The sequence below is a fragment of the Saccopteryx bilineata genome, chromosome 1, assembly GCF_036850765.1.
Source record: "Saccopteryx bilineata isolate mSacBil1 chromosome 1, mSacBil1_pri_phased_curated, whole genome shotgun sequence".
NCBI classification, from domain to species: Eukaryota; Metazoa; Chordata; class Mammalia; order Chiroptera; family Emballonuridae; genus Saccopteryx; species Saccopteryx bilineata.
The window spans coordinates 98,945,494-98,957,176 of NC_089490.1; positions in this window are offsets into that span (position 1 = coordinate 98,945,494).

An 11,683-nucleotide genomic window follows, 5' to 3' on the forward strand; every position below is an offset into this window, starting at 1 on the left:
AAATTTTGAGCAAGGCTTTTAATTACATATAAGAATTTTGATGTTTGAAAATTTGCTGTTAGGCATGATTCTGTAAAAGAACAGAGGCATAAACATAAAGTGAATATGGTATATGTGCAAAGAATTTTTCTGCTGCCTATCTGGAGTGGACAGTCATAATAGAAAATAAGAAATTCTAAAGGTAGAACTAGAGTGAAGACTGCGGGCTTGATTCATAATGATTGAGTACCATTACTGGTGATTAAGGAGAGGAAGGGCAAATTTCAGGCACTAGTAGACACTTAATAAATGTTGAGTGAGTGAAAAGGAATGAATGAATGAATGAATTAAAGCCTGGCTTTCTGGGAATATAAGTATACAGATAAGTATGCAGTATTCAATGGTAAGGGAAGAAAAAAGGTAAGAAGACCAGTAAGAAAAGGAGAAAGGCACAAAATATTATTGCAGTGAAAGAGAAAGAGAAATTGAATTTAGAAAAATAATTGTCTGATGACTATACTCATCTATAAAATAAAGTTTGGGTCAAATAGAAAAAACATATAGTGATGACTCTACTGGAGCTTATAAATTTCTTACTGGGACTGAGAATACTTTTGAAAATTCTGTGTTTCTTCCATGGGAAATTTAATTTATTATGCAAAGTCTAGGCACCAGAGGCAAAAAGGCACAACCAAAGGCAATACACATTTGATATAAGTGAGGAAATATAGCATGAAAAATAACCCATGCCATTTATTCAATCTAACCTTAACTTTCTGGAATGTAGTTACATGTTGTCCATGCTTCATCACTATTAAGTTTTTACTAATTGCATTGTTTTGTTATTATTTTAAATATTAGTGGATATAAAGGCATATACTGTTCTATAGACCTCTACTTAGAGCAATGCCCAACACAGACGTCTATAACATTTGTTGAAGGAGTGGATGGATGTATGGGTGGATGGATGGACGAATGAATAAATGGAGATGACCCAGGCAGGATGGCAGTATGGGGCTTTAAAAGGAGGGAAGCAAAGTTATTGCCACCACCTTCATCATCACCACCTCTAGCATCTCTACCATTATTGTCTACCCTTCTCCTGGCAGGTGCTATACTATAAGTACTTCACATGCATTATCTCCTTCTGTCTTCACAAGAATTATGACTGATGCACATAGGCAGTTACATAACCCCCCGATGGTCACAGTTGGTTAGAGGTAAAGCCAGGATTTAAATCCCAGCTCTGTTTGACTGAATAATATGAGATCTTTGTTGCTAAGCTGGCTTGCCCAGCCCTTATACCAATTCCATGTGATGAGAAATTTGAAACTTAAGGATGAAGAAGACATAGGCGAACCTCAAGCTCAAATTGGAACACCTGTGGTCTGCCCTAGGAGCAGAATTTTAAAAATTGACTTGCAACCTAAATGGATGTCCCAAGAAAGCATGGGGTGTCCTCAGTGTTATCCACACCAGTATATTGGTTTCCTCTGGGGAAGGAAGGTCCCTTGCAAGTATTACAGATAATATTTCAGCACATTTTTTACTTTTCCTCCACTTTTAGTAACTTACAGATGCTGTTATTCTTGGATGTTGTTTGGACTGAAAGAAAACTGTCTAATACGGCACCAGACCCTGCAGTTGCAGTTTCCCCATGTTAAGCCATCATTCCAGAAATCTCTCATCTCTTCTAAAACATAACAGCACTCCCTAGAGTTGAAACTTTCTGTGTAAGGCAGTGAAGAAATAGTGGTGAACTTGGCCAAAGTAAAAACAAAAAGAAAATTTAAATTCTTTTGGGATGAAAAGATGTGTTTATATCCTGAAATCTTCCTGGTTTTTTCTAAAAGACTAAATTACACAATTTGCAGCTGCTTTTTTTTTAATGCAATATACCGTATCTGCAAATGCTTTTTAGCAGACACCTGCAAGTTTTCTATTTGTTTTAGTTATAGCAGAGAATGACAGGAGGCAAACTGAAAGGGGAAGCAGAAGGGAAGCAGAAGGAGAGGAGAGGGAAGGGGGGCAGGGAATAGGAGCCAGCGCAGCAGCTAACTGATGGTAACAAGTCCCCAGTGCTTCCCATACTTCTCCCCACATCAGTCTCCAAGCGATTGTTTTACAAACTAACCACCTGCTGGCCGTTCAGAGGATGAAAGGCTGTAGTCTCAGTTCATTTCGTGTGTAAGCATTTTGCACATTCCCCACCCCAGTTGACTACTGTTCTTCACTTAATTGCAGGGAGGGAAACGGTACCTTTCTAGAGAGTACTAACAACTGGGTTTCGGCCTCTGGAGTACCTTGCCCTTGCAGACAACCTTATACAAATCTTTCCACCCCAGCTTCAATGACAGAGGAAAGGGCTCCCAGAACTCCCAAAGCACTTCCTGGTTCTAGCTCATTTGGCTCTTAATAGGTGCCCTTTGGCACATAGTTTTGTATTGTTATATTTTCACAACAGTCTTATAATCTTAGCTCATAGGTGTCATAAGTGCGTGAGCCTGCCCCACATTTCATTGGGTTTCATTTAACTTGAGATTGGGTTTATCACTGTTTATGCTAACGCATCTTGGAATTCACAGTTTGTCAACATACCTGGAAAATTAGGTGACCCAAGCCAGGCGATTTGATTGGTTAGAGCAGGGGTCTCAAACTCGCGGCCCGGCCCTCCGAACAATTTTGTGCGGCCAGCAGACTAATCCACGAAGTTCAAAATATTTTGGATAAAATTAAGTAAGCCTAGGGGCCTACTTGTATTTTTCATTTCTCTAGCATCCTAGCTAGATATTAGCTTAGTTAACAGCAGTTGTGATGCGAACTACAGTTTCTGGTCGTTTTGTGACACTGAGTAAACTGCATGTACGATTGTGCTTGTTGTACTGATTTTTTTTTGTTTTCAACTGCAGTGAGAAAAGTGTTGCATAACAGTTGCCTTTTGTAGACCTAGTGCGGCCGCCAAACGGCTGTGATCTTGCTCTGCGGCCCACATGCTGAGTTGAGTTTGAGACCCCTGGGTTAGAGCATCATCCTGAAGTACGTAGGTTGCCAGTTCGATCCCCAATCAGGGCACATACAGGAACAACTCGATGTTCCTGTCTTTGTCTCCCTCCTTCTCACCCTCTCCCTCTCTCCCTTTCTCCCTCCCTCTCTTCCTTTCTTCCTTCCTTCCTATCTCACTGAAATCAATAAATAAAAATTTAAAAAAAGAAAAGAGAAAGAAAATTAGGTGAAATACACATATATCATCACAGACATCTTCAATTCAGAAAAGATAAAATATGATTTATAACTTATTTATTCAAGTGTGCATAGGATTGAACAAGCCCCTAAATGTGGGTTGGGGGAAAAAACAATGGACTCAGAAGTCCACTGTTTAACCATTCTTTCTCACATTTGATATTCTTGTGGTGTATCCTCAAAGAAGCTCTTACTCATATGCCAAAAACTTGTGCAAAAATATTCAGGGATACTTTCTTTGATTACAGCAGTAAAAAAACTAGAAACCTACAAAGTATCCCTAAGGTAGAAAATGGATAAATATATAATGATGTAGTCATACAGTAAATACTATACAAAAACTGTAAATTGATGAATAACAAACTACTAAATGAATGAATTATTTCTCATATATCAGAGATGTCTATCAATCTAGATACACTTTAAAAGTAGGTTGAACAAAAGAAAAAAATGAAGATTTGGCAGAATACATATAAAAAGATACCATTTATATAAAATTTTTAAAAGTCAAAATGACATAAGTACTTACAGATGTGTAAGTATGTGCTAAAAATGTTTTTTTCAAACTTGACCAGGCAGTGGTGCAGTGGATAGAGCATTGGACTAGGATGCAGAGGACCCAGATTTGAAACTCCTGAGGTCACCGGCTTGAGCGTGGGCTCATCTGGTTTGAGCACAGCTCACCAGCTTGAACCCAAAATTGCTGGCTCGAGCAAGGGGTCACTGGCTTGGCTGGAGCCCCCCACCTTTGCCCTCCTCCAACCCCCCCCCCCATCAAGGCACATATGAGAAAGCAATTAATGAACAACTAAGGTGCCGCAACAAAGAATTGATGCTTCTCATCTCTCTCCTTTCCTGCCTGTCTGTCCCTATCTGGCCCTTTCTCTGTCTCTCTTTCTGTCTCTGTAACAAAAAAAAAAAAAATGTTTTTCAAAACACAGTTTAATGGTCAACACCAAAATCAGCTTTGTGGTCTCCTCTTGGGTGAAGGAGGAAGAATGTCATCTAGGAAAAATGCCCAAGAGGTTTCATTTGTATTTGTAAAATTTTCTTTTATCATTTGGATGTTTGTTATATTTATCTCTACTTTTTTTTTTACGTTCATTATATATTTAATATATTTTTTACATATATGATATATTTCATAAATTAAAAACCAAATATTCATTTACCTGCCTTATCTTATTGACTAGAATGTTTTGTATGGCTATTGGCATATCTATCAAGAAATAACCATTAAATGTGAGTCATGTCTCTGGTCTCGTTATACAACTCTGAGAAATTCATATCTGGTTCCGTTACTTGGGTTTTAATGACAACTAAAAATCATTTTGAAGCTAATGTTAACCTATACATGTACCCAATTTTAGAAAACTCAGTCTATGAAAACATTAATTTTTAATATAAGATAGTAAAGTCTTAATAAATGTTTAAATTGAGGGAGGTTCTCTGTACAATTTCTGTCAATTCTGGATTATCTAGTTATACTTAAAATTATTTGATTTTCCAAAATTAGATATATGCAGAAAGCTTTACATGACTGCCATTTACACGCAAGGAGGTTCACTTATAAAAGTCATCTATCATAATGTTAGTGTTTTAAAAGTATATTAAGAAGTTTCTCTTTACTAAAGATATGTTTTCTATTTTTGCTTTATACTTTGGTAGAACTTCATGAGTTTCTACTTTGACACTAAAATTTCCATGGCAACATTTTTTTTTGTCATAAAAATAGGCATGATTAAGAAGAAGGCTTTAGTGACAGTTTTCTTTATAATTACATTCATTAGTTAAAATGCAGGGTTAAGAGGAACAGGAATTTTAATGCAACAAGGACATTTTCAACAGAAGCTTTGGAGATAACACAAAATTAATTGCTATTAAATTGACTTTGGTTCTGTTTGATATTTAAGATAACATTTATATGCTTTGTATTTAATAGTTTAGAATGGACCAGGTCTAAAACCACATTCTGCCCAAGCACACATCACCCTGAACTGTCCCTTTAAATTGTCTACAATGTAAAAATTAAGTAGATTTCTAAGTAGCTTCACAATTTTCCTAATTTAATTCTTCCCCACAAGATTCAAGATTCACAGGAACATTTATATATATATGTGTGTGTGTGTGTGTGTGTGTGTTTGTTTGTTTTTTTAATTCATTTTAGAGAAGGGGGAAGAGAGAGAGAAAGCAGGGGGTGAGGGGAGGAGCAGGAAGCATCAACTCTCATATGTACCTTTACCAGACAAGCTCAGGGTTTCGAACTGGCAACCTCAGCATTCTAGGTTGATGTTTTATCCATTGCACCACCACAGGTCAGGCCACACAAGAACTTCTTGAACTGATTTCTTTTCTTGTCATTATAAAAGCAATTCAGGACTAATATAGAGAATTTGCAAAATATTGAAAGGTAGAAAGTAGAAAATAAAAGTTAGTTAAAAGTCCACCACTGTGAAAGTGTTAACATTTAAATAATTTCCTATAGTATATCTAATTATCTTCCCTAATAGACAGGAAAACAAACAAACAAAAAAACAAAGCAACCTTCAGACTGAAAAGTATTGAGCTTGAGGCAACTGTCCACATTTCCGAGGGTGTGGGCAGTGGAGCTTTCTCAGAGCCTACTGATTGGGAAAATGCCTGAGTTGGGAATGTTTAGATCTTGTGGTCTGGTTTATCCAATACAGTTAAAAAAAAAATCAGGATATAGCTAGATCCAAAGGAATTGTTTAGAATTCTCCCTCCTACTGATACAAATCTTTGTTTTCTCCTTTGGAGGCTGGTCTTTTAATTTCTCTTTCCTAGACACATAAGTATTTCCTTGACAAACATAGCTCATTCATTCATGCATGCTTTCGTTCAGATGATAGATTTCATTCATTGCTCTGTGCCTTTGCTTCCTGGCAAAAGTGTCCTTTCTCACTCTTTTTAGTTAAAAAGTATTTGTCAAGTGACCATTATATACCAGAGACTGTATATGAGGAATGTCACTTAGAAGTCTCTTCTTTTAATAAATAACATCTGATGACACCAGCTCTTCAGCATTCCAGGTTAATGCTTTATCCACTGCGCCACCACAGGCCAGGCCTAATGACACCAGCTCTCGATTCCAGATTCAGCCCAGGCGCCTCCCTGACCATGGACCTTCTTTACCGCTCCCCTGGTGCCTCCATGTAACACACATGCCCTGTCCTACCCACTCTGTGTTATGCATGCTTATTTGTATGTCTGTGCCCCAACTTCAGGTCAGGGAGCAGGGTAGGTGGATTGAAACTGCCATTTTTATGGCAGTTTCTCATTAAATTTTGGGTTGCATTTCTTTGACTATAACTGAGGTTGAATGCTTTTCACATTTGTTACCGGCTCAAAGCATTTTTTTTTTCTATTTGATGCCTGTTCAGGACCTTCGCCCAGTTTTTTACTTGTATGTTTATCTATTTTTTGTTGTTGTTGATCTCTAAGATCCCCTGCTATCGAGGCTAGTAACTCTTTGCATATGTTTTGAATTTTTTTTTCAGGTTTTCATTTGTTTCAATTTTATTTACAGTTCAATGGTTCTTATTTTTTAAAATGTGATAGTCAATTCTAGCATATTTAGTTAGCTATTTCAGACTTGCTCAAAAAGGGATATGAGGTAGCTTACAAACATGCATTCAATATAAAAGTGACACTAAGTAAAACCATGCAAGAAAAATGAAGCAAAGAACGCAAACACAGGTAGAAAAGTAAGATGGAGCCAGGCGTCAGTTATTTGAACAAAGATGCTACGACGACATTTATACTTCCTAGGGGGTTAGCCTAGGGGGCTGCGTGCTTTTCTGCAGCTTGTGTTGGTAAGTACACACAGTGCACAGCAGGATCAACAGTGCTGTGAGGGAAAAACAGACCACGGACTTCGGAGAAGCACAGGCTTTCCTGGTACCAGTTCCAGAGAACATTGTTCCTGCGGGCTCTCATGCGAGGATCCTCTCAATGAACTGGGTTTTTAACGGCGGTCTACCATAAAACGCACCCATTTCATAGATCATTTCAAGTGCTGTAGACTTTCATGGGTTTTGGAGATTGCAAACTTTCTTTCAAGAGTGTTCTCATTTATTTATTTATTTATTTTTTTGCAAAACACTATCCACTTCTCATTAATTAGTCTAAAACTACTTTGGGAGCTAGTTAGCAAGAGAAGAATATCAAGGAAGGATAATTTTTATTCATCTTAAAAAAAAGTTTTATCTGAAGAATAATGCTTCAATGTGGCTTTTTCTCTTAGAGCAATTTCAGTGTTTAAAAACATTTTTCAAATATCTTTGGGGTGGCATGGAAAAACACACCAAAGTGGCTATTTTCGTGAATGGCTTGAAGTAAGTTGGTTTATCAATCTTGACCCTGCGTTCAGCATGAACACAATATACAGCCGGCTCTGAAGCTAGTCAGGTAACCACAAACATATAGTTCTGCTTGACGTGCCGTAAGTCAAATTCTAAAGAGGTAAAAAGGGAAACAGTTCTGCAGGCGCTGAGTATACATGGAAATAGCATTTTATGTACACATATTTTAGATTTCTAATTGAGGGGAAAATAACTTTTCTGACAAAAAATAGTATTTTTGGCAGATTGGGGATTATAATTTTTGTAGGATAATGAATTGATAGGTTTAAAAGAATCATAAAGTTATCTGCTATGAGCTTCAATTTCCTCTAATACGTCTCCATTAAGAGCCAACCAGCCCCACACTTAAGTAGCATCATGGTATAGTGTTTACAAGAGCCAGCAAGGACATTAGATCATGCAGGTTGAAATCCTGGCTTTTATATTTACAAGAACTTGGGTAGTGTTTCTTTATCTCTCTGCACTTCAATTTTCTCCTGTGTACATCAGGGATAGATAAAACACCAGGGAAATTAGCTAGCAGATGCTGGACGCTCAATACAGTTATCTCTTACCATTATTACATCTTATATTATTACATATGCTTTTCAGGAAAAGTTCAGTTCTGCCTAGAAAGTCCAGAGGGCTTTTGTTTGTTTGTTTGTTTAGTAAAGGAGTTCACTTCTTATAACAGAGCAGCTTTATTGAACTATCTGCTAATCACAATTTTTAACGTTTGACTAAAAAATAGTATAAACAAACATAAAATCTGAATTAAAATAACTGTTTGAAGCCCCTGGGGAATGAATGAAGATCAGCAGAAACTGGGGGGGACATGATCCTTGAAATAAGGGAAACAAACCTGGTGAGATCCGCATTGAAGTAGTTTTTCCCTGAGGGTTCTCATCGTCTGGTAAAGTGGTAGGGTAGATCTCAGGCAGGGAGAGGCTGGCTGAGGATTCAGAAGTCGAGGAGGGCCCTACCAGGCGGTGGCGCAGTGGACAGAGTGTCGAACTGGGATGTGGAGGACCCAGGTTCGAGATCCCTGACGTTGCCAGCTTGAGTGCAGGCTCACCTGGTTTGAGCAAGGCTCACCAGCTTGGACCCAAGGTCACTGGCTCGAGCAAGGCGTTATTTGGTCTGTGGAAGGCCTGCTGTCAAGGCACATATGAGAAAGCAATCAATGAACAACTAAGATGTCACAATGAAAAACTGATGATTGATGCTTCTCATCTTTCTGTTCCTGTCCTCTCTCTGACTCTCTCTCTGTCTCTGTAAAAAAAAAAAAAGAAGAAGAAGAGGAAGTCGGGGAGGCATTGCCAGAGTAGCTGGAAATTCCAGAGAAAAGAGAGACAGAGTGGGGACCCCCCAAATCTGTGCACATGTAAAGCCAGTGGCTGCGGCCACCATCACAGCCATCTGGCCCATGCAGGTTCACATTGGATTCGGACAGTCGGTAAAGAAACAATGGAGCCAAAAACTGGTGGGCCATCATCTTTAATCCTAGCTTGCACCCGGCAGGCAAGTAAAAACACACACTGGGATCCAAAACCCGCTCATTCAGTGCTCACAAAGCTACTGACTTTATCCGAGTTTCCTAGAATCAAAGGTTTCTAGCTCACCAGACTTATTCACCTCTGTTCCCCATCTCCTTCTCCCTGCACAAACTCTGCACAATCTGGCTTTTCCTTCAGCACTCCACCATCTTGGCTGCTTCTCCTGGCCTCCTCCACATGGCCTTTCTCTGCTCTGCTCACTAATGCTAATTTCAGGAACCGAGAGAGCAAGCTTCCGTTCTGCCCCCATTTTATAGTATAGAAATCAAAACCTTTAATCCAATATACAAAATAAGGAAGTCTCTAATACAAAGTCACTTATCCGAGGCATGATGGGATTGTACCACCCCACATCAAAAAGGGTGGGAAAGGCTTAGTCCTAAAACCAAGCTCCAGGCTACAAGGATCGTGCCTGCCCACAGCCTGCTCCCAACACACATTAATATCACCTGGGCGACAGGCATCCTGTGGGCAGCGCCATCTTTAACAAAGAGAGCATAATATATTTTTATCTGCCCAACAGTACACATTCACCTCAAATTGTTGGCTGACTGCCCACGGGGAAGGGAATCTAGTGTGACATGAGAGCTAGAAGGTTAAAAGAGCAGAGCACTGATTTCAGCAGATGCGTGGTGCCAGAGAGACAAGTTTTGGAATTAAAGTTCAGCCAAGCAAAAGGGACTTAGTAAATGCTTTGTGCTTTTCACTGAAACCCTAAGAGGGCCTCACTTTAAGAATGACAATGTCAGGACTAAGGACCACTACAGCTGAGGTCTAAGGGCAAAACGACTATGCCCAGTCTATCAAGCTTCTGCCAGACCAAGGCCATTTGTCTTCAGTTTAACAGTCTACTGGAATCATGGGAGAAACAGTTCCAGATCTGCAGAAGTCCCAAATGTTAAAATTACCAGACAAAGACTGTAAAATAATTATGATAGACATGTAAAAGACCCTATTGAAAAAGATTGATACAATACGTGATGAGAGGGAGGGTAGCAGGAAAGATATGGAAATACATAGAAAAAAGAACCAAATGGAAAACCTGGAACTAAAAGCTATAATCTCTGAAATAAAAAATTCATCTATTGAACTTTATAGCAAATTAGACACCACAGAAGAAAATAAAAGGAATGGAATCATGTATACCATGCCAATGCTGAACATAAGAAAGCTGGTGTGACAATATTAATGTCAAGGTTTATTTCAAGACATGAATTAGTGCCACAGGTAAAATGAAACATTTCATTTAAGTGTGTAGAGGCTTGTACTTTTGTTTTTAAGTCCCAACATACATCTTTCTTTGTTTCACTTATTTTCTTATTTGTTGATGTTTTTAAAATTCATTTTTTTAAATAGGCAAGGGTTATGAACATTTACCAAATACATACAGGTAGCATGTGAATAAATGAAAAACCATTAGAAAATCAATGATGCACAGCATATGTCATAAGCATAGTATTCATGGGGCAAGGGCCATGCGAATATGATTGCAATGGACTGAATGTGTCTTTTCAAAATTCATGTTTAAACTCCGAACCCCAATGTGAAAGGACCTTCAGAATGGAATTAGGTTTAGATGAGGTCATGAGGATGGACTCCTCCTGAAATTAGTACCCTTATAAGAAGAGACAAGAGAGCTAACTAGCTTTTCTCTACCGTATGAGGATACAGCAAGAAAGCAAGTGTCTTCAAACCGAAAGGAAGGCTCTCACTAGACACCAAATTGATTGGCACCTTCATCTTAGCCTCCTCATCCTCCAGAATTGTGAGAAGTAAATTGTAAAGCCAGGAGCCAGGGCCAGGGCCACCATCACAGCAGCCCAGCCAGTTCAGGTTCGCATTGGATTCAGACAGTTGGTAAAGAAACAACGGAGCCACAAACTGGTGGGCCACAGTCTTTAATCCTAGCTTGCACCCGGCGGGCAAGTAAAAACACACACTGAGCTCCAAAACCCAATCACATTCAGTGCTCACAAAGCTACTGCCTTATCCGAGTTTCCTAGAATCAAAGGTTTCTAGCTCACCAGCCTTATTCTCCTCAGTTCCCCATCTCCTTCCTTATCCCAGATACAAACTCTACACAAACTGGCATCTCACTCAGCACTCTGCCATCTTGGCTGCTTTTCCTGGCCTCCTCCACGTGGCCTCCTTCTGCTGCTGGCTCTACTCTCTCTGCTCTCTCATGTTAACCTCAGGAACCAAGCGCACAAGCTCCGCTCCGTCCCCATTTTATAGTGTAGAAATCCAAACCCTTAATCCAATATACAAAATAGGGAAGTCTCTAATACAAAGTCACCCTCTGAGGCATGATAGGATTGTACCATCCCACATCAAAAATGGGTGGGAAAGGCTTAATCCCAAAACCAAGCCCCAGGCTACAAGGATTCTTAACACACATTAATATCACCTGGGCAACGGCCTCTTTAACAAAGTGAGCATAATACATTTTATCTGCCCAACATAAATATTAGTTGATTAAGCCACTCAGTCTCTGGTATTCTGTTATAGTATGTGTTTGGGAATTTTCAGAAATGATGAGTGGCTTTG